General features: G+C 42.3%; 1 protein-coding gene across 18 annotated transcripts in view; it reads right to left on the minus strand.

Moving 5' to 3' along the window:
* The window catches only part of LOC137335989 (ice nucleation protein-like), a 489,293-nt gene that overhangs the window by 463,586 nt on the left and 3,581 nt on the right, over positions 1–22,126 (minus strand). For all 18 annotated transcript variants that reach the window (XR_010966561.1, XR_010966565.1, XR_010966552.1 and 15 more), the window contains one exon: positions 21,231–21,609. The gene's annotated coding sequence lies outside the window, so the exon portion shown is untranslated. The remainder of the gene's footprint in view (positions 1–21,230; positions 21,610–22,126) is intronic.

The following is a 22,126-nucleotide window of genomic DNA, read 5'->3' on the forward strand; positions in this document are numbered from 1 at the left end:
CTTCCATCTGTATCATGTTGCAGTAGCGGTGGTAACAGCCAGGCGTGAATACTCGAGTGTTTGACTGGAATTCCGCAGCAGCCATACATCATACCTACTGCTGTCACTGTTAGAAAGTACAGGAAAAAGCCTATGCATTAGTAAATGGGGACCAGTTTGGACCCTTTTGTCACATCCCCACTCCAATGCTGTTTGAAGCACTGGCTGGAGCCCTGCACTGCCCTGTGGACTCCAGCAATGTCTGTGGGAGAGCCAAGGAGTGGTGGAGAAGAGTGAAATTCTGTAGACAGTGCTGGAAATAAAGCCAACCTCCAGCCGACCTCATCTTTGCTGATGTTAGTAAAGACTTCAATTCAGTGATAGGTCAGTAGTTCTGACAGCTCCTTTCCTTTTAGGCTGAATAAGTTGACATTTTCATTGGGTTAACATTCTCCCCCAAAATCACTTTGCAATGGTACTTCCCACCCTGCCAAAACAGACTCCAAACAGCCCTGCGTTTTTGCTGTATCTTCAGTCTCCACGTCCCGTCCAGAATTAGTCCTTTTCCTGTTTGGTGTCTGCACCTCAATCTCGTGAAGCACTTTGAGACACTCTTTTATAAGAAGGCAGGACATAAATATCATTATAAATCTTATATGAAGTTTTTAAATGTAGACTACCTACAGTTTGTGTTACAGGCAAGAAGAAAGTCATAAAGCTGCCCATGACAACTACCGACATTTTTTTTTTGACATTTGCTCTCCTGGAAGTGCCAACTCTTGCTGGACCACACAAGTACCAACACCCGACCAGTAATTCGGCCAAGTGGCATTCTTCAAAGCATGAGCCGAGACAGTGAGGGTCGGCAGCGTATTCAACCACACAGGGAATCGTAGCTGAGCCCAATCCCATCTCTGCCCAATATCCAAACACATGCCCTTTCCAGTAGGGGTCACTGTATCGCAATCAGGAGTTGGAATCCTGATGGATTTTTTTCCCCACTCCCCGCTATGAAAATATTGAGGCTAGCTGCTGCTTCAGCCAAGATCAGCTAACTGAGCACAGACTAGGGATTGAACCCAATACTGCCCGGTATGAATGTGCCACACTGTACAGTGCCATATTTGTACCTAAAAGATTTTTGCATACCTGTAAACGTCACACTTCAGCAGTTACACTTCAGATGCCCATTTCAGTGCATCTTCTGAATCACTGCATGCAACACCATGGAGGATCTGCTAGTTTGTTTAAATTAAAAAGGTCAAAAAAATCTATGGATAATTTTGCTAGTTGTTGCCAGAGAAACATGCAGGCCATTGTGTCGGAGCAAGTACTGTATAAACGATTTGAATTTTACAAGTACCCTGCAGTGTTGGGCAACAAACATGCTGCTTCTAGGAAATCCCACATTTAGCAACACAGCAACATTCTAAACATGGCAAAGTAACGCAATCAGCTCCGTCTCTCTACCTCCATCACTCTGGTATTTCTAAAGTGAGGTAGAAATTCACATGTTTAATACAGACTGAAGTTAATGGAAAACCCTGCCGGCCTCAAGGAATACAGGAGTGTACTGTCCGCAGAACTGGGGAAGTATTGACATTGTGCATTGCCAGCATATTTTTAAACCAAACTGTCCACACACCAGATAAACTTGAGCTGAGTTATTTGAAGGCTGACACTGTGTGCACTTCACACAAGATAACAACTGGAGACATAAGCCGGTCAGTTGGAAATTGTATACTAGGTGCAGTGGCCTGACTGAAACCACTTTTCTCAACTCCACAACCATTTCTTGTGCTGTCAGACTGTTTGTCCGACATCAACTCAGGTTAACCCAAACCATGCAAAGCCTGGTTGTGTTCAAATCTCTCCATGGCCTCGCCCCTCCCTATCTCTGTAACCTCCTCCAGCCCTACGATCCTTCAAGAACTCTGCGTTCCTCCAATTCTGACCTCTTGTGCATTCCCGATTTCATTCATCCCACCATTGGTGGCCATGTCTTCAGCTGTCCAGGCCCGAACCTCCCTAAACCTCTCTGCCTCTCTCTCCTCCTTTAAGACGCTCCTTTAAACCTACCTCTTTGACCAAGCTTTTGGTCACCTGTCCTAATATCTCTTTATGTGATTCGGTGTCAAATTCTGTACGATAATGCTCCTATGAAGTGCCTTTGGACGTTTTACTACAACAAGAGGGCAGTGTCCTAGGCCCAACCATCTTCAGCTGCTTCATCAATGACCTTCCCTCCATCATAAGGTCAGAAATGGGGATGTTCGCTGATGATTGCAGTGTGTTCAGTTCCATTCGCAACCCCTCAGATAATGAAGCAGTCCGTGCCTGCATGCAGGTTTAGACTGATAAGTGGCAAGTAACATTCGCGCCAGACAAGTGCCAGGCAATGACCATCTCCAACAAGAGAGAGTCTAACCACCTCCCCTTGACATTCAATGGCATTACCATCGCCGAATCCCCCACCATCAACATCCTGGGGGTCACAATTGACCAGAAACTTAACTGGACCAGCCACATAAATACTGTGGCTACAAGAGCAGGTCAGAGGCTGGGTATTCTGTGGTGAGTGACTCACCTCCTGACTCCCCAAAGCCTTTCCACCATCTACAAGGCACAAGTCAGGAGTGTGATGGAATACTCTCCACTTGCCTGGATGAGTGAAGCTCCAACAACACTCAAGAAGCTCGACACCATCCAGGATAAAGCAGCCCACTTGATTGGCACCCCATCCAGCACCTTAAACATTCACTCCCTCCCCTCGTCAAGGCTTCTTCGACAGCACCTCCCAAACCCACGACCTCTACCACCTGGAAGGACAAGGGCAGCAGGCGCATGGGAACAACAGCATCTGCACGTTCCCCTCCAAGTCACACACCATCCTGACTTGGAAATATATCACTGTTCCTTCATTGTCGCTGGGTCAAAATCCTGGAACTCCCTCCCTAACAGCACTGTGGGAGAACCTTCACCACACGGACTACAGCGGTTCAAGCAGGCGGCTCACCACCACCTTCTCAAGGGCAATTAGGGATGGGCAATAAATGCTGGCCTTGCCAGTGACGCCCGCATCCCACTAAAAAAAAACAATTTGCATTTAACGTAGTAAAGATGTTATATAAATGCAAGTTGTGGTTGGTGCCACGTTTAACTCAGAACTGTGATTCAAACCCTGCATCGTATCCATTACTAAAACCACCTCCACAACATTGCTAAAGTCTACCCTAAGTCCCTCCATCGCCGATACCCTTATCCACACTTTCTCACCTCTGGACTTAATTTTTCAAGTGTCCACCTAGTTGGCGTCCCATCATCCACCCTCTGTAAATGCCAACTAATCCAAAACTCCACCACCTACACCAAGTCCTGCTTGCCCATCACTCGTTGACCTGCACTGGCACCATCCTCCGACATAAAATCCAAAATCTTCATCCATGTCTTCCTATCCCTCCATGGCCTTGCCACACTCTACCTCTGAATCCTACTTCAGCCTTGTATCCCATCCCGCATCCTCTAGTACTTTACCCTACAGCTCTTGGCAGAGCCTTCAGTTGCCTGTGCCCTGTAATCCCTCCCTAAACCCCTCTTCCTCTTCTCCCCCTGCCTTTGAAAACCTCCTCGAAACTTATCATTTTGACTGAACTGTCAGCCCCCCCCTCCATATCTCTCCAGCTTAGCTCGCAGTCCATTCGTTTATCCACTTTATATATTTCCTCCCTTCTGTGAAGCACTTGGGAACATTTTCTGATGTTAATACCGCTATATAACTGCAAGTTATTATTGAAGGCTGCGTGAAGTTATGTTCAACTTATACAGAACTTTGGTTAGACCACACTTGGAGCACTGCGCACAGTTCTGGTCTCCATATTACAAAAAGCATATAGAAGCACTGGAAAAAGTGTACAAAAGATTTACTAGGATGATACCAGAATTGAGAGGGTACAACTATCAGGAAGAACTGAACAGGTTGGGGTTCTTTTCTCTCGAAAAGAAAAGACTGAGAGGTGACTTGATAGAGGTCTTTAAAATTATATTTTTTTATTCGTTCATGGGGTTTGGGCGACGCTGGCAAGGCCTGCATTTGTTCCCCATCCCCAATTGCACATGAAAAGGTGGTGGTGAGCCGCCTTCTTGAACCGCTGCAGTCCATGTGGTGAAGGTTCTCCCACAGTGCTGTTAGGTAGGGAGTTCCAGGATTTTGACCCAGTGACGATGAAGGAACGGCGATATATTTCCAAGTCGGGATGGTGTGTGACTTGGAAGGGACAGTGTAGGTGCTGTTGTTCCCATGTGCCTGCAGCCCTTGTCCTTCTAGGTGGTAGAGGTCGCGGGTTTGGGAGGTGCTGTCGAAGAAGCCTTGACGAGTTGCTGTAGTGCATCCTGTAGATGGTACACACTGCAGCCACTGTGCGCCGGTGGTGAAGGGAGTGAATGTTTAGGGTGGTGGATGGGGTGCCAATCAAGCAGACTGCTTTGTCCTGGATGGTGTCGAGCTTCTTGAGTGTTGTTGGAGCTGCACTCATCCAGGCAAGTGGAGAGTATTCCATCACACTCCTGACTTGTGCCTTGTAGATGGTGGAAAGACTTTGGGGAGTCAGGAGGTGAGTCACTCACCACAGAATACCCAGCCTCTGACCTGCTGTTGCAGCCACAGTATTTATGTGGCTGGTCCAGTTAAGTTTCTGGTCAATGGTGACCCCCAGGATGTTGATGGTGGGGGATTCGGTGATGGTAATGCCGTTGAATGTCAAGGGGAGGTGGTTAGACTCTCTCTTGTTGGAGATGGTCATTGCCTGGCACTTGTCTGGCGCGAATATTACTTGCCACTTATAAGCCCAAGCCTGGATGTTGTCCAGGTCTTGCTGCATGCGGGCTCGGACTGCTTCATTATCTGAGGGGTTGCAAATGGAACTGAACACTATGCAATCATCAGCAAACATGCACATTTCTGACCTTATGATGGAGGGAAGGTCATTGATGAAGCAGCTGAAGATGGTTGGGCCTAGGAAACTGCCCTGAGGAACTCCTGCAGCAATGTCCTGGGGCTGAGATGATTGGCCTCCAACAACCACTACCATCTTCCTTTGTGTTAGGTATGACTCCAGCCACTGGAAAGTTTTCCCCCTGATTCCCAGTGACTTCAATTTTACTAGGGCTCCTTGGTGCCACACTCGGTCAAATGCTGCCTTGATGTCAAGGGCAGTCACTCTCACCTCACCTGAGGGGTTCAATAGGATAGTCACAATCTTGGAAGGTGGCAGAACAAGTTGAGAAGGCTGTTAATAAAGCATATGGGATCCTGGGCTTCATTAATAGAGACATAGAGTACAAAAGCAAGGAAGTTATGCTAAACCTTTATAAAATACTGGTTAGGCCTCAGCTGGAGTATTGTGTTCAATTCTGGTTATCGCACTTTAGGAAGGATGTCAAGGCCTTAGAGAGGGTGCAGAGAAGATTTACTAGAATCGCACCAGGGATAAGGGACTTCAGTTATGTGGAGAGACTGGAGAAGCTGGGGTTGTTCTCCTTAGAACAGAGACAGTTAAGGGGAAATTTGATAGAGGTGCTCAAAATCATGAATGGTTTTAACAGAGTAAATAAGGAGAAACTGTTTCCAGTGGCAGAAAGGTTGGTAACTCAAGGACACAGATTTAAAATGATCAGCAAAAGAGCCAGAGGCGGCATGAGAAAACATTCAGGAGAAACTTCTTTACTCAGAGAGTGGTGAGAATATGGAACCCGCAACCACATGGAGTGGTTGAGACGAATAGTATAGATGCATTTAAGGGAAAGCTAATAAGTAGATGAGGGGGAAAGGAATAGAAGGATATGTTGATATGTGGGAGGAGGCTCGCGTTGAGCATTAACACCAGCATAGACCTGTTGAGCCGAATCGCCTGTTTCTGTGCTGTAAAGAAATTCTATGTAATTCAAGAAAAGTTACAGCCTTTACAACATTTTGAAATGTTCCCAGAGTCTAACAAACTCACTTGCTTTACATTCAATGCAGTTACATTGTACCGAGATGAAAAGTGCCATTATCAATGTAAATCTGGCACCAAACCGATGGTATAATGGGAGTATGCATTGCTTTAAGCTGAAGCAATGCACATATTGCAGTTTCTTACAAAGCAAGGATCTGACTGCACTAATCAGTGTAGGTTCCAAGATAACAGAAGGCATATTTCCCTCTGTGTGTAAAGCTAAAGAAAAATTTTACTGAACTGTCAAAATAAACCAAAGATAGTTTAATAAAAGAAGTTTACTTCAGCTTTCCTGCCCTCTATTCATTGTGGTGTTAAATCCTTAGCATGCAAAAATATCACAACTGTGCACCAGCCAACACCACACGGAGGATCAGCTGAAATATATATCAGAATCTAAGCTGATCTCCCATGGTGTTGTTCTGAGATCTGAAAAAGGACAGAAAGAACTTGCATTTATATAGTACGAGCTCAGGATGTCCCAAAGCAATTTACAGCCAACGAAGTACTTTTGAAGTGTAGTCACTGTTGTAATGTAGGAAAATACGGCAGCTAATTTGCGCACAGTAAGATCCCACAAACAGCAATGAGATAAATGACTTACATAATGGGGTGAAAAAGGTCTTCAGCAGTAGCACTAAAAAGGCGATGGTGAATCGGCCCCCCATTTAACATCACACTCGACGCTCTATTCCATTGATTACGTGGAAAACAAAAATCGGGAGGGGTGTAAATCGGGAGGGGTGTAAATGGGGAGGGGTGCAAATCGGGCGGGATGCAAATGGGGAGGGGTGCAAATGGGGTGGGGTGTAAATCGGGCGGGGTGTAAATCAGGAGGGGTGTAAATCGGGCGGGGTGTAAATCGAACGGGGTGTAAATCGGACGGGCTGTAAATCGGACGGGGTGTAAATCGGGAGTGGTGTAAATCGAGCGGGGTGTAAATCGGGAGGGTGTAAATCGGGAGGGGTGTAAATGGGGCAGGGGTTTAAATGGGGCAGGGGTTTAAATGGGGCAGGGGTTTAAATGGGGCAGGGGTGTAAATCGGGAGGGGTGTAAATCGGGAGGGGTGTAAATGGGGCAGGGGTGTAAATGGGGCAGGGGTGTAAATCAGGAGAGGTGTAAATCGGGAGGGGTGTAAATGGAGCAGGGGTGTAAATCGGGAGGGGTGTAAATGGGGCAGGGTGTAAATCGGGAGGGGTGTAAATGGGGCAGGGTGTAAATGGGGCGGGTGTAAATGGGAGGGGTGTAAATCGGGAGGGGTGTAAATCGGGAGGGGTGTAAATCGGGAGGGGTGTAAATGGAGAGGGGTGTAAATCGGGAGGGGTGTAAATCGGGGGGTGTAAATCGGGAGGGGTGTAAAAGGGGAGGGGCGTGAATCGGGAGGGGTGTAAATGGGGAGGGGTGTAAATCGGGAGGGGTGTAAATCGGGAGTGTGTAAATAAGGAGGGGTGTAAATCGGGAGGATGTAAATCGGAAGGGGTGTAAATGGGGAGGGGTGTAAATGGGGAGGGGTGTAAATGGGGAGGGGTGTAAATGGGGAGGGGTGTAAATGGGGAGGGGTGTAAATGGGGAGGGGTGTAAATCGGGAGGGTGTAAATGGGGAGGGGTGTAAATGGGGAGGGGTGTAAATGGGGAGGGGTGTAAATGGGGAGGGGTGTAAATGGGGAGGGGTGTAAATGGGGAGGGGTGTAAATCGGGAGGGGTGTAAATCGGGAGGGTGTAAATGGGGAGGGGTGTAAATGGGGAGGGGTGTAAATGGGGAGGGGTGTAAATCGGGAGGCGTGTTAATCGGGAGGGGTGTAAATGGGGAAGGGTGTAAATCGGGAGGGGTGTAAATGGGGAGGGGTGTAAATGGGGAGGGGTGTAAATGGGTAGGGGTGTAAATCGGGAGGGGTGTAAATCGGGAGGGGTGTAAATGGGGAGGGGTGTAAATCGGGAGGGGTGTAAATGGGGAGGGGTGTAAATCGGGAGGGGTGTAAATGGGGAGGGCTGTAAATGGGGAGGGGTGTAAATCGGGAGGGGTGTAAATGGGGAGGGGTGTAAATCGGGAGGGGTGTAAATCGGGAGGGGTGTAAATCGGGAGGAGTGTAAATGGGGAGGGCTGTAAATGGGGAGGGCTGTAAATTGGGCAGCCGATTCACTATCACCCATTATGTGCTACCGCCGAAGACCTATTTCACCTCTAATCCATTTTAGTGATGTCGGTTAAGAGATAAACGTTGGCCAGGACACCAAGAGAACGTCTCTGCTCTTCTGTGTCACGAGATCTTTGATATCCACATAAAGGGCAGACTAAGCCTCAGTTTAACTTCGCATCTGAAAGGCAGAACCTCTGACAGTGCAGCGTCCCCCTCAGTGCTGGAACAAAGTGTCAGCCTGGATTATGTACTCAAGTGTCTGGATTGAGGCTTGAATCCACAGGTGTCAGCCATGGCTCAGTTGGTAGCACTCCTCTGAGTCAGGATGTTGTGGGTGCCTGTCCCATTCCAGAGATTTGAGCACATAATCTCAAGTGCTGGAGCTAACACTTCAGTGCAGTACTGAGGGAGCACTGTCGGAAGTGTTGTATTATTACTTTTAAACTGATGTAGTTTGGTGTGCTGTGGAACACAGACGGGGACTGTAATTAAAGTGTGGGCAGAGTATGCGATAATACGGATTTTAAAAGTAACAATTTAAAATTATTGTAGCTCGCAGAAGTGAATATAATTGGGTGTAGAATGGAAAGGGTTTTGAACATAATTTTATTCATGCAAGATAAATATTCATGTCTCAGGTGTTGACTGAATTGGGCTGCACAGAGTACAGTACTATGTGATTATTTTAGTCAGCAGGCGGCGTCTCATCCTGGTGATAAAGAGCTAATGATCTCTGCACAGCCAGCCAATGGCTTCTCTCAGTACGTGGCAAACGCCCACTTCAACAGATTTTTTTCTGCTGCATAGAGCAGTAAACATGAGCTAATGTTGACAGAGAGTTCTGGGTATTAAATAGAGGTGTTCCATCCATGATTCCCAGTACGGTTAGTTCTCCATCTCAGTCATGCCAACGGAAGAGGATGTTGGGAGAAAGCCGAGGCATTTCCAAATGGAAGTGGGGGGGGGGGGGGTGGGGAGGAGTGGGGAGAGTAAGTGACTTGGACCATTCTCACCCACATCCTGGCAGCTGGTTACAATGGTCGTCATTTTAGGTGCACATCATGTCTCCATTCTCAGTCAAGGGATGAGCTTTGCCGTAGGAGACCCACGGAAGGGGAAAAGAGAGGAAAGTGTTTTCCATAAGGCAAATGAGCCAAAACAAATACTGATCACTAAACTGAAATACAATAAACTTGTAATACTGGGCCAGCAAGTTTAGAATAAAGGCAAAATTGTCCAAAATGGAGTTCATCTTCCAGTATACAGCAAACCAGCTTCTAGTGTCAAATTGTTTCTCCACAGGAATTTTTTGACCAGTAACAGAGCATTTTATTGCCAAGTGAAACATTAGTTTTGGTGAATCTTAAAAAGTTCCACTGCCAGATGGTTTTATAAAGAAAACTGCAACAGGGTGTGTTGTGTTCCAGTACATCATTCCAAGATGAGGTGTCATGTTCCAGTATATACACACCAACACCAATGTGTTGTGTTTTTTTTTTATTTGTTCATGGGATGTGGGCGTCGATGGCAAGGCCAGCATTTATTGCCCATCCCTAATTGCCCTTGAGAAGGTGGTGGTGAGCCACCTTCTTGAACAACTGAGTGGCTTGCTAGGCCATTTCAGAGGGCGATTAAGAATCAACCACATTGCTGTGGCTCTGGAGTCACATATAGGCCAGACCACATAAGGGCGGCAGGCTTCCTTCCCTAAAGGACATTAGTGTTCCAGTATATCAATCCAGATGAGGTGTTGTGTTCCAGTATATCAATCCAGATGAGGTGTTGTGTTCCAGTATATCAATCCAGAAGAGCTGTTGTGTTCCAGTATATCAATCCAGATGAGGTGTTGTGTTCCAGTATATCAATCCAGATGAGCTGTTGTGTTCCAGTATATCAATCCAGAAGAGCTGTTGTGTTCCAGTATATCAATCCAGATGAGGTGTTGTGTTCCAGTATATCAATCCAGATGAGCTGTCCTGGTTCGAGCACATATACCAACACAGTGTGTTGTGTTCCAGAACATCATTCCAAGATGAGATGTTGTGTTCCAGTATATCAATCCAAGATGGAGTGTTTTGTTTCAGTGTATTATTGTAACTGATTAGAAGCAGCCAGACATCTATCTATTTAATGCTGATGTCGCTACTTATCAGTCTGCATCAACAAGCACATAAAGCCACACAAGTACAAGGTGCAATACTAAATAATCCTTCCAAACAGGGTCAGTTTAGTACATTCTGTAACAAGCTCTGTATATAAAACACAATCGTTTCTATACTTTCTGTAATAGGAGTGCTGCCATGATCACGAAAATTTAGTTCAGAACATTTTAATTGTTGCTGATAACAACAACGCTGTTCCAAGTGGTGATAGACTAGAGGTCACCTGCGGAATTGTCCAAATAATAGCATCCAATTATATTTAACGGAGAATAAGCGGCTGCTAGGAGCGTGCAACAGCACAGCCTGTGGTGTAGTCAAGGGAACATAGAAGGCACAGCTAGAAGAAATCTAATTTTACAAATCACCTGAAGACCAGCAGTGCATTGCACCCTTGAACACAAGCTACAAACCATTTTCTCTTTTATAGTGCACAGACAGGGTAATGTCTGAGTTAGATAGATTCCTGATTAACAAGGGAGTCAAAGGTTATAGTAGGTAGACGAGAAAGTAGGGTTGAGATCACAATCAGATCAGCCATGATCTTATCAAATGGCAGAGCAGGCTCGAGGGGCCGAATGGCCTACTCCTACTCTTAATTTGCATGTTCGTATGTAACCCACATACAGCAGTTGTCCAAGAGTGGGGCCCTCAGAGCCATGGATGAGAGTGAGCTGTGCAGGCTTCTCACAGGGGCAATAAATTCCACATTCGATTTACCATCAAATGTTCTCCTTAAAATGTAAGAAAATGTATCCATTATATATTATCCTGATTATTATAAGCATGGAAGGAACATTGATGGTGAGGATTAAAGTTAAAAATTACAGGCAGCGTCAACAGTGCTCTATTCTAATAACTCACTATGGAGCCATTCTAAATTTCTAGCTTACTGATTTTTGACATCCTAAATAGTGCAAGAATAGAAAAAGTTATTACTGGTGCCAGCAGGGACAGCTTTAGTCTCCTGCAGATCCTGTGGTCACTGAGCTGAGTAAATGATGGGTATATAGCATTCACTCATTTACTATTTCTATATATTTGTTTTCTTTTTGAATCCAAGCGTAGAATATGATCTATTTTAGCAGCAAGAGCAACCGCTATGAATTCAATTTTGAAACAAGATATTACTCTTTATCTGTTTGTTATTTTATGCCAACTTTTATCATTTAGAATAACGATTCTCTTCATTACTAAATCTTTGTTTCATGGTCTTCACTTCTCCTACCATCTCTAGTTGTGCAACAAGTATTCATCAACCTGAACTAGTTTACATTTATCCCAATAACAAGATTTTAAGGCAATTCATTCTGCATCAGCTGATCTCGGAGGTGACTAATTATTGCCAATATATTTTTTTCCATATCTATTTTGATCCATAGCCTCTTGCATTGCATTTCATCAGTTATTTTCACTGATTTGTATATCTCTGTTATATCCCGAAAGCTTTTATTTATTTAAACAAGTGAGATCAAACTTCTTTGGTATATCTCAATATCAGGTGTGTCTCTGCTGCTCTGTGCAGAGCCCGCTCCCCTCCCCTCACTTTTTACAGCAATTAAAGAGACCAAAACTGGGAATTTATATAATTAAAATATAACACCAATCGATGACAATCAGCTTTCCTCTGTTCTCAGTTTGTTTGTACACCTGTACAAATATATTAACATTTGAAATGAACAGTGCAAGTTTTATGGCATTATAAATTCAAACCCTTCATTTTTTAAAAATATATTGCAGTTATTACATTGGATAGCCTCAGATTTTTGAGTACAGAGAACCAAAAGAGAGGAAATGTCAACAATTATTTGTGAAACTGAGCAAACCTGGTGAACACTTTCAACATTTTTTTCCATTTGGCTATCCATTGTACAAACCTTACATTTTCCAGACCTTCTGCAACTTACCTACTCCATTTACGGTTAACTTAACTGCAGCATTTCATGAAACGTCTATTGTTTTGGTCTGGGACAACACCATGATTGAAGACAGCCACCATTTTATGTTGTGGAGATGCCGGTGATGGACTGGGGTGGACAAATGTAAGGAATCTTACAACACCAGGTTATAGTCCAACAAATTTATTTTAAAATCACAAGCTTTCGGAGATTATCCCCTTCGTCCCTTGAACAGTAGACCACACCTTTGGTGCTTGACTATGAACATACAAAAAAGGTCGTGAAAAGACCAACTAGTCCAACCAGCCTGACGAAGGGGATAATCTCCGAAAGCTTGTGATTTTAAAATAAATTTGTTGGACTATAACCATTTTATGTAGTATTTGACATTTGAAATAAGGTCAAAAGATTGCTTTACAAGATGGAGAGATGGACATCTCTCCAGAAGGAAAATGGGGACAAGGGAGACAAGGGAAAGAGAAGAAATTGAAGGCACAGATAAAGACATGGATTTAGAGGCAGGTAGGAGCAAAAGTAATTTGGGGAGAACATTCCAGAGAAGTAGGAATTCAGTGAAAGATCAGCATCTGAATATGGTGGACAGGAAGGTGGGGTGGGGGGGGGGTGAAATAAGCAGCAGTCTGGAATCAGAGAAGCAGAGGGTGGATCAGATGGAAAAGATGCTCAGGTAGGATGGAATGATGTTATAGAGCAATATGCTGAAATCAAACTCTGTCTTTCCTTAGTAATTTGACCATTTTTAAGCTAAGATTAGCAAACTTACATCTTATTTTCTTACATGTCAATTTCTGAGCATTCCAATGGGATACTGTCCAAGACCACCCTTGAACAGTAGACCACACCTTTGGTGCTTGACTATGAACATGCTAAAAAGGTCGTGAAAAGACCAACTAGTCCAACCAGCCTGTACCATACAGAAATGGTGGAACCTACATTGACCATCAACTCATGCCCCAGTCATGCAATATCCTTAGGTCAATTTAGGAAAATATTCTTGGAAAATTCCTCTCCAACTCTAAAAGGCAACCAAGCAAGATGCAAGATCTTACAGGAACTGATAATACTAGCAAGTTCTGGCTCCATCTACCTTCTACAATTCAGGATGCCTGCAGATGCAGGAACTCATCCATCTACCTCTTGAGGGCCTGTAGAAAATCTGTATATACACACACACACACACACACACACACATATACTGGCTATGCACTTTTGACCAAAACCCCAACCATCTAGGCACTTCTCAATTGTGGCTTTGCAAGAGCTGGAGTTATACCACAAAGCACAAACCAGTGTGAGCCTGCTTACTAGAGATGTTCACACACTTCTTTTCTTCCATGCAATTAAGAATCAGGCATTATGGGTCAAATGACCTCCTTCTGTGCTGTATCATTCTATGATTCTATGATTCCCTTCTGGTTCCCATGTTACACTGGTCTTTTTGTGTCGATACACATCAGAAACCACCAAATTCTTTCACATATATAGATTAAGGGGTGATCTAATTGAGGTGTTTAAGATGATTAAATGATTTGATAGGGTAGATAGAGAGAAACTATTTCCTGTGGTGGAGGAGTCCAGAACAAGGGGGCTTAACCTTAAAATTAGAGCTAGGCCGTTCAGGGGTGATGTCAGGGAGCACTTCTTCACACAAAGGATAGTGGAAATCTGGAACTCTCTCTCCCAAAAAGGCTGTTGAGGCTGAGGGTCAATTGAAAATTTCAAAACTGAGATTGATAGATTTTTGTTAGGCAAGGTATTAAATGTTACGGAACCAAGGTGGGTAGAGGGAGTTAAGATATAGATCAGACATGATCTAATTGAATGGTGGAGGAGCTGAATGGCCTACTCTTGTTCCTATGCTACCATTATAGCAAGTACACCTTCTCATTTTATATGAGATGGAGGGTAATTCACAGTGCATTCACAGTGAAAGTTCAGTGTCATTGCAAAGTGGTTTTGGTTTCATACATAATACTATAATTCTGGAGTGTAAATAGTGTGTCAAGATCCAAATCAACTCTAAAGTGAAGTGGAGTGAGAGAGTAACTCCCTCAACAAGTCTCATCCTCTTTGCTCCAGTATCAGGTCAAACCCTCACTCCAGATTCAGGCTACATTTACATTATAACTTCCAGTGTCAGTGTAAAGCAAAACCATTTCACACTGACACTACTGTTAAGGCGTGAATGAATCCTGCATGAAAAAAAATGAACAATCTGGTCAGAAAGAGTGAAAAATCACACATTTTGGGTGTGTTATAACAAAGAGAAGACATAGACTGGAGTACAGTACAAGGCAGTTACTGTACACCAAGAAGTTCAGCTGTCACTATAAGCCCTAAAAGAAAAGCTCAAGCAATTTATCAGCATCATGTCCCCTACAAAATGCATTACATCCTTGAACTATGCATCAGCCTGTGACACGCTGTACAATATTTACAGGCAAAATTCCCAAACTAGTTTTAATCCCTCTGTGGAATGTTATGCCAGACAACGACAGTCCTTAAGACTCCCAGGATTACATCATCTGATTTTTGCTGCAGTAATGTTGGGTTTTAGAGCACTCCACGTTAGAGGACTAATGAATACTTGCATCTGTACAGTCTCTTTCATGACAAAATGTCTCAAAAGCACTTAACACAATTAATTACTTTTTTGAAGTCCGTTTCTGTCGTAGGCAAAATAGTATACCTTGTGCATACTATAAAGTCAATAATAGATAAACCATTAATATTGGGTCACAAGGTCTATTGTGATAACCATGTGATGAATTACCAGGCTTCACAGAGCTTTCTACCACAATTGCACGCATTCATTAACGCCATCACTATTCACCACTTTTACACACTACTCTCATTCACCGGTATACTGTACAGTACCGTTCATGTTTTAGGGTTGCTCAACCCTAGGATCAGTTTTCTAGTTTTGCTTCAGAAAATTGATGCAGGATTCAATGAATCTGTTTATCTGAAGCCAGCTTGAACCTGTGTCCAACACAGTAATCAAATTACTTGACGCTAGTTGTTGCGGAAAAGAGGCCAGTGAGTTTAAGAGGGGTGACCTTATCTCCCTACCTCACGAGATTAAAGATTGGGTTATCGTAAAAAAAATGTTTTCTACAAGGCAAAACTAATCATGCCAAGTTAGATTCTCTGCTCACCATTAACTATTCACCAGACTCAAATCCTTCAGGTTAAATAATAAAAAAGCTGCTATTTCAATCTGTATTTTACACCACTGAAACAATTTTATGTAAAACCATTCTGCACTGATTCAGCCAATGAATCTGCACTAAACCGTTCAAAATGTTACACCTATGGCAGACACCGTGTTTGATGGCTCAATTATAACCTATCTTCTCTTCATAGGTAGTACAGCTGTGGTGTCTGCTCTGTTGAGTTTCTATATGGTAGCCCCAGGGGCTCATTCAACACATGCTTCAAAAGCCCAAGGATTTCACCCTAGTTAAGCAGTCATAATAAATAAGTAATGGGTAAATGAGCCAAATTTAAAGGCCTGCCTATTATGGATCTAGTCTTGGAAAGGCAATAGCTTTGAGCCATTTGAACAGAATGCGAGTCTGGAGAAATGGTGTCAAACCTAATTGCTTTAAAACATTTAGCAAACTAAAGCAGAATGAATCTCGGTTCAATATCTGATGACCTCCACTTCAACATCTGCCTTTAATACACAATCTACCTAATGCACTTTTCACATATATTCAATTCTGACTAATTTTATTCAGCTATATTTAAATGCTGCACTTGAAGTAATATTCCCACATGTTTCATATATTTTGAACACAACAAGCAGATTGCTTAATGCTTAGTGGTAGAACAGGAAAATGTCAATAGTCTTTCAACTGCTGCACTATATAGGGATGTAACTTTGGTGAATTTAATATGGAGCAATTAACTTTGTTCCCAGCAAACATTTGAACAGGTCGTATAATTTTAACAGTTTGCAAAATATTTCATTAGTAACTAAAGTTGGACTCACCCAATGGTTCAGCGAGTTTATCCAGTTGTATAGCTAAGCCAAATAGACCACAAGGGTTCTAATCTGATCTCTGGTCTGTGCCAAGTTAGCTGGTCTCCGCTAACATGGTGGTAAATTAGCTTCAGTGCCCTTGGCGTCATGAGGGGAAAATTGGCCAGGGTTCATGTTCTGATCACTATCTGGCAATCCCTGCTTGAAGTGTGCATGTGTGGACATTAGGTGAGGATGCAGTCAGGCACAGCTGCCTTGGTTGAATAGCTTACTGGCACTCACCATCAAGACCCACACAGATGATTAAAGGCCACTTGGGCAAAGTACCAGAGAACTGGGCCATCTGTGAATCTGTATCCCAGCAAGGATTGCCACCAGAAGAGGAAAGGAGATATCTGGCATGGGAAAATTTTGTTCAAAAAGTTGTCGGGGACTGGGTAGTGTAGCTTGTTAGCCTTTCACTCTGGGTATCTAGGTTTGAATCCAGCTAAAACTCATTGAGGGTCATTTTGACTTTAGCTGATAATGGATCAGCTGCCCATTATACAAATCTCCTTCACTTCAATAGAAATTAAAATTGGGAGAGATGTATAACAGGCAACTGATCCGATTTTCGCCCGTTTTAAAAGTTTAAGCCAAGGAATGTTGATGAGGTTGAGTTACTTGGCATCTAACTCTGCTATACGAGCTGGGAATGTTTGAGGACGATACTGGTTGCCCAGAGTGTTCCTTTTTCCCATCAGCATCAATTTCATCTTAATAAACATAAATTTTTTAAGTTGTATTAGTCAAGTTTGTTTTTAATGGATTGACGTGGGAGTCACAGTCATGCATTTTGGAGAGGTGTTAACAGCACAAACAGGTAGGCTACTGCTAGACCGTACATCTGTGCACAGATGTTCTACTGCAGGAGGCATCATGAAGCAATGACACTCATGGGAGCAACCCTGTGAATACCTCAACAGTGTCCTTAACCATTCCAGTTAGTGCACTGTCAAGTTGGACTCAATCACCACTTTTAAACAGCAGTAATTCAGCCAGTTGCTAAGTAAGTCGATATTTTCACTGCAGTGATTAGAGGCAACAGTAAGGGAGTCGAAAACACTGGGTTCAATTTGTAAAACCACTGTGGTGGGCATGGAGGGAACAGACAGTCACTCATCTTTTGCTGGAAAATTCATCTCATTTTTTAATGTAAAATATTGTGTTATGTGTTCATCTAGCTCTTGCACCAATCTCTGCTTCAAGGTAACAGACTGAAGCAAGAACAAAATACTCCATTAATTTTAACAGTTTCATGGACCCACAAGCAACCTGTTTGAGCCATTTTCATTACTTTAAATACTTTAATGCCTCAAATATTCCGGAATCCTAATCCAGGTCAGAAAGTTTTTTTAAAAAGAAAATGTTATTCAGCCACCAGTTGATAAGCAATTGATGGTAAAGGGCTTGGCATAAACATTGTGCTAATGTGCCTTTTGCAACATGACATCAATGAGCATTCAAGCAGAACACATTTTGCTATTCCTTCATAAACCAGCATAGGGAATCTTTTTACAAAAAAGGCCTGCTGTCTCCCACTGTTCATATTTTATGTTGAGAAGCTTGCTGTGTGTGTGTGTGTCTGGTGTGTGTGCATTGCAAGTAGAATAACTGGATTGAATCCGTATTAGTTACAGTAATCACGTTATCTTAAATAAAAATACTATATTAAACCAGCACCGCCTTCCCCAAAAAATCAATTGGCGAATCTTTTTGTTTGGGGAAGAGGAGCCAGAAGAGTCGTATATCATTTTCATCATGGTCATATCACACATATCATCGTAGTCACTTTCTGAGTTCAGGTCTTGTCGACAGGCTATTCAACCACAAAAGCATCACCGCCCAGCTTCAATTGCGTCCTCATTTGACATCCAGACTCATACTCATTTCGATTTGGGTCGGGGGTGGGGGGGGGGGGAGGGTCACTGGATAGCAATCAGGAGCGGGAACACAAGTTGATTTTCCCTTTCCTAGTCCAGGGAGCTGAGGGTACTTGCAACATCCCTACCATTATCCCAGCTGAGATCAACTCACTCAGCACAGACCAGCGATCGAATCTGATCGGTACTCCTCATCTACACGCTGGAAAAACTCATTTGAGCTATCAAAAGAAGCCTAGTTTCCTCTTCCTCTTCAATTTTTTTAAATATATGGGGAGAATCCGAAAGTGCCCAGTGAAAAATGTGACCTGGTCATTTAATTTCTGTACAATCAGTTTTTTCTGTTGCAATGTACAGTATCTTTGCAAATCATTATCTTTTTCCAGAGGTCCATTATTAGTAATCAATAATGGAGAAAAGATTCTGCGTAAGAAATTTTTTTTGTCTCCGAAAGAGCCATGGGTGACCAATACTACAAGAAATATCCCATCATTTTGTTTTTTTTAAAAAAGAAACGCTGTTGTCATGAAAACCTCCTCCCATTGTTTATGATCATGTTTTACTGATGCAAATCACATAGAAACATATCACTATGTAATTTGTGCGTGATGTCATAAGCTCACAGCTCTTCTGCCTGTTTTCCTTCCTCCCCAAACAGAAATAGACTTAGTGAACAGTTTCTTCATGACAACTGCACCCCTTTGGTACTAAGATGTATGAACTGGAAAGAAATAGGGAGATAGTGGTATAAATGCTTTTAAATGAGTAAATTATATTCCTAAGAAATTACCGATGAGTATTTTCGATAGCTGGAAAGAATACTGAACGAGTATAGATAGCATAGATATGAATCATGCACTTTGGTTGAAAATCAAGTCTTTTAAAAGAGGTGTTATATTATTTATACATCTGAGGAGCAGATTTTAAAGATTTAATCGAAAATTTAATAAAAAATTTTAACAGGTTTTCTGTGAAAACATGATGAGTATAGAATGTGCCCCACACAAATTCTTCAACTAAATCTGTCGAACTAGAAGTCTTGCATCTAGTGTGCATCTATTACACTTCAATGTATACAAAGTCCACGTCATTCTTGCTTGATTGGCTCAAGTGTGAAACTTAAGTAAGCAACAAGTCACAACTGCTGTCACTAAACAATACAATTGCCCAAAATATTAGTGAGCAGGTAAAAGACTTATTAATGAACAAGCAAACAGTTACCAATCAACAACTAGCAAGGAAAATACAAAATACTTTTTGAAAATGCTTTTAGTTGCCATCTTGTTTTCTCAAAAACTCATATTGTTAATTTAACATTGCAATTTGTTCCTTTATGATATTTTAGCCCATCAAATGACACATACATTTTGCATGTGTAACGGATGTACATGAGACACAAGACTTTTAATTAGATAGATTCAGTAACCCAAGGACATAATAACCAAAAATAAAGTTTGTAATGTAACAAATAAAAACTTAATTTACTGATAAAATCCTCCATCTGATGCTGGGAATCTAACCAAGTTAACCAACTAAGTTTTGCCCACAGAAGCCTACCCTCCCTTGGAGACCTTGGATTGTGCTCCTTTCTTGCTTTCCTTGCCTTGAGTCCTCGCTCTAATTTTTGGGGACTTTATTCTTGCGCAATCTTCCAGGCCTCTGCACAGGCGTGATTGCAGTGCCCAGCAATGGAGCAGGAATGACACATGTAACTGGCACATCTTTAAAGACAGATAAAAATGTAGGTTTGAAGCCTGGATCTTTTGGGATTTGCCTAAGCGGACGGTTGGGACGAATAATCCTTTGTTTTGATAAGCTAATCCATTCTGTCAGGGCTCTTAAACTTGATAAAAGGTTCCTCTGCCGTTTAACAAAAAAGGCAATTTCTTTCTTGCATTGTAACAAAGATGGGATTATATAAAACAAATATGTTGTCGATGAACAGTATGTAGTTTCAGGACTTTGGAAATGTTGGAATTGCACGATGCTACAACTGCACGTCAAAGTTACCAATCACCATACAAATTGTATTGTCTTGCGGCAAGTACAGCCACTTCCTATTTGCCAAGGACCCACTGGCAATGGAGCACAGCACGTTGCTAATTCATCCAACTTACTCATCAGACACAGATCACTTTGAACAGTCAAGGAATTTGGTACTGGTGGATAAATCCTTTTAATGATACAGCACAGATAAACTTACACACCTTAAGAGTGAGATATGTGAATCTTTCTCAATGAGTGGGCATGAGCACAATGAGAAAGAATATTGCATTGTCTGATTCATCATGAACACCACCATGTGATGTCTTCTTGCAAAGGATATATACCTCCTAGCAATGCTACACCAATGATAACCATAGGATGGGTAAATAATAGACAGCATCTAACAAAAAGTAGCTCCTTTACATCTAGCAATGATCCCAATATGAAATCTTCTTGGTGACAAATGCAGAATCTCATGAAGCAAAGAAAGGCCAAGTTTATTTAAATAGAGTTTCTCATGTTGTCGTCTGGTTTAAGATACTGGGCTAACAGTTCTTGATTTCCAACTTCAGACCTATCCCACCCACCCACCCACCCCCTGCCAGTACATGTCAATTTCAGAAAATGTTTGAGTGTTGGTAGGCAGGTTATTAGTATTGTATATAAAAAGGCTGGACTAACTCTCTGCTGTAGTGAAATCTGATAATATTGATGTTACCTTCTCATGCTTCCTATCTTTGGATCTAACGTTTTACCCAAGTTTCACGTATATAACAGAGATTGTAGTCATTATCATTGAATTATAGACATGCACTCAGATAGCCAGTGCTATAATAGCATTGAACCCCTTTAAGTATCACTGAAGAAGAGCATGGACAAAAATGGAAAATAATATAATTAAAAGCATTTGATGGTTTTCAGTACAGAACAACATAAATTCCTGAAGGAGAGACAATAAATTGTAATTGTTTACCTGTGTTGTCTCCATGCACATTTAAATTCTTACTAAATTCTATATTTTACCATCGTTCACCACCATATGATGGAAATGTTTACATATTAATAAAAATAAATAAATTAAAATGGATCATTTTTGTTGACTTCATTGTTCAGACAGTGAGAAATACAAAGCAAAAAACGGCATACCTGAAATTCATCCCGAATCCCGCTCATTAAAATTATCCAACTGCCACCATCTTCACAACCAATAGTTCCCATTTTTCAAATTCAGGAAAAACCCAGATCCAATTTGTAAAGAACCAATTGCCAGAGAAGTCAAGTCCGATTATATCCCATTTTTGCCAGCTCAACGTTCATCCATTGCTCCCAATATTTAAGACTGAAAAATTATGTACGCCTCATAGTATGTCTTGCAAATTCCTCCATCAGCTTGCGGGTCCAAAATAGCACAGGTAAAGCACATAAATCCACCATCATTAGGCTCTCAGAAGTTGTAAAGATCCTTATTGGCTATTCACCCCGGCATGTTCTGGAGATAGGTATAGAACCACTTGCCAGTACCTCCCTGGCAGAAGAAAACAATGTTGTTAGTCAGTTAAAAATTATATATTTTCTACAACATTCTAAATTATTTAACTTTTTTCCACCTAAAGTGGAGCATCCTCAATGAATTAAACATCCCATCTACCCGGTAAAATTATTCATGCATAACTTGTTGTTGAACAAGGATCACCTGCATGATAATGCCTAGTAATCAACCAACATGCATCCAGACAGGGACATGAAATCTCAATGGATTTTAAAACGCTATAGGACGTTCTGTATCTGGACTTCCAGAAAGCTGTTAAGACAAAGTTCCACTTAAAAGTTTGTTACTTAAGCTTAGTAATGGACATTCAGGGTAAAATCTGGAAATGGATAAGAAACAGTTAGATACTGGAATGGGAGGACTGATGGGTTTCGTTCTTGGTGGATGAATTAGGATGGGTCAAAAGACTATTCTCGTCTGTATCTGTTATGTCAATGCTGTATGCACGATTCAGTATTGATACGCTGGTCATGAGCCTGCTACTGAGGGGAGA

Source organism: Heptranchias perlo, chromosome 2 (genome assembly GCF_035084215.1).
Source record: "Heptranchias perlo isolate sHepPer1 chromosome 2, sHepPer1.hap1, whole genome shotgun sequence".
Taxonomy (NCBI): domain Eukaryota; kingdom Metazoa; phylum Chordata; class Chondrichthyes; order Hexanchiformes; family Hexanchidae; genus Heptranchias; species Heptranchias perlo.